Source organism: Aedes albopictus, chromosome 2 (genome assembly GCF_035046485.1).
Source record: "Aedes albopictus strain Foshan chromosome 2, AalbF5, whole genome shotgun sequence".
Taxonomy (NCBI): Eukaryota; Metazoa; Arthropoda; class Insecta; order Diptera; family Culicidae; genus Aedes; species Aedes albopictus.
Window position 1 is genome coordinate 344,090,535 of NC_085137.1, and position 2,673 is coordinate 344,093,207.

Genomic DNA, 2,673 nt, shown 5'->3' on the forward strand with positions numbered 1-2,673 from the left:
ATCACATATACTTCATGAGGAGAGGCAAAGTTGTAACTTCATGCAATTTTGGTTTTGCATGGACAAAATTTTATGAGGGTTCGGTCTATATGTTTATGAACGGACTCTAATATATGGATTTGCAGCATAGCTGAGCCTTTCCTTCATAAGACTGACGAAAACCAATAGTTTGTAATGAAATTGTCCGCGTGGATTTGTAGTACTGAATCAATTGCTCGACATGACCCTATGTCTTTCATACGATTATGCTAATGACTCATAAAAAGATTAAAATCTGATACTCATCTCATGTTTGTCTTCAAAACCTTGTCATATTTGGAAAATGTATGCTTTTAAGGTTTAGCTCTTAAGCTATCTTAATAATTTTACTATTTACTGACCAGATAGCCAAAGTTAGAATTCACAGAGAATGAGATCATTTATAGTACTACAGCACCATAGGAGATCACTCACACTGCGTTTTCATAGAACGGCATTTTGTTCTACTAATAACAAACAGATGCTATTGATCTCCCTTAGCATAGATCGGCAGCCTAATGCACGCGCCCTGTCGGATTTCATAAGCCTCGGAGATTATTACCACCTTCAATGGTATGCCCATATACTATCCCACATTATTGTCCCATCAAGGGTCTGACTGGGCTCATAACCCCCCTCAGTGGTAATGTTCTCACCAGCTTGGAATTATATTTTCCCGGTACATAAGTAATTTCGACAACATACCGTTACACTATGCCGTAGTATAATTGGAAACACTATATCAGAGGATTGAATTATCTGATTTTAAAATTTACCATTGAATCTACATTCAGTTTAACCAATCAACACTGAAAAGCACAATGGTCATATGACGAAAATCAATGCTTCCTGGAAGATATAAACCAAGCCCAGGGGCTCTCAAAGTGATTTTTAGGTTGAGTTTTTATCTACGGTAATTCACAGATCCTATCCAACAAATTTGTTGAAATACCTCTTATATTGATAACATGATTACATTTAAATATTTCTAATAAAGAGCTTTTGGCCTATTACCAGGTTTATTATAAGTATAACAAATTCTTTAGAAAAATCCTCATAATAACATGTTTTTAATCGGATGTTCATCTATCCTGTAATTGCTAATGCAAATATTGAGTGTAACAAAATTACCCACTCATGCGTTAAGCTAAAGTTTACAAACTGTTAAATCTGTTAACCTGCAAGAATATGTAAAATTTTTAGAAGACACGACGGCTATTCATGTTCCACTTTGATTTGTATTCGAGATGTTATGAGGGTGCATTCTTTATTGACTCTTTTTATATCCCCCCTACCATTCATCAAATACTTATTTATTAATATTTATTAAACCCACCAACTCGTTCGTCTGGTAAAGGAGGTGAGACGAAATTTCGAACAACGAAACTCTTCAGGGCTGATTCTTCTTGACGCGGAGAAAGCGTATGATTCGGTGCGGCATGACGCAATCATACATAAGATGCTCCGTGCAAATTTCTCCATTCGCCTTTTGAAAATCATCCGCAATTTCCTGAAAGACAGAAGTTTCCAGGTCTCAGTAAATGGATGTCTCTCAGACCGCAAATCTGTACCATTTGGTGTTCCCCAAGGATCCGTTCTCAGTCCCACACTGTACAACGTTTTTTCTGCAGATATGGTTAAAGTTGATGGTGTTGAATACTTCCTTTTTGCCGACGATACTGGATTCTTAACATCGCATCGTGAACCAGAGAAAGTGGTCGAAAAGCTGCAGCAGGCTCAAAATGCTATCCTTGAATATCAACGAAAATGGAAAATTAAGACGAATCCTGCGAAATCCCAGGCGATCTACTTTACTCGTCGGCATAGCCCGAGGTATCTTCCACAAAGTTATGTCTCTTGCGGAGGCCAAAACATACCGTGGTCAGAAAGTGCAACATACCTAGGACTAACTCTTGATAAGAAGCTTAACTTTGGATTACATGTTAGCAATTGTATAAAAAAATGCGACAAACTCACCAGATCGCTGTACCCCTTAGTAAATCGTCGCTCACGTTTACAGACAAACATGAAACTCCTGCTATACAAAACTGTGTTTCGACCCACGATTGCATACGGGTTTCCAGCCTGGCACAATTGCGCTCAAAGCCATCGTAAGAAAATCCAAGTCAAGCTAAACAAATTATTAAAACTGATGCTGAATCTTTCACCATTTCACCTTTCCGAAGATGTGCATAGGATGGCTAGGATAGAACCGCTGGATGAATGGTTCGAGAGATTACTGCCGAAATTCAACCTGAGTTGCGCGACGTCTATAAACCCACTTCTTCAAGAGCTGGCTGCATAGTCTGCTGTGATATTATTGTTAAGTGTTTTTGTATTTGTTTCTTTGTTCTTTTGTTTTCCTAGTTTAGTAATGCCAATTTGAAGTTTTTTTTTTGTATAGAAAATTTTTTCTTCCGTGGTAAACTTTAAGTTAGACTATTAAATAAAACAGCATGTGTTTTGAATAATCAACTGTTGAAAGGGAACCCCAAATCTCAGTTATGAATGTAAAAAAAAAAAACCAAATGTATATTATATTAATTGCAATAAATGTATGTAAATAAAAAATATTTATTAAATTTATTAATACTCACCATGATGTATCACTTGGTCAGGATATTGATCATTTCTTTCGTACAGAAAATCGCACAA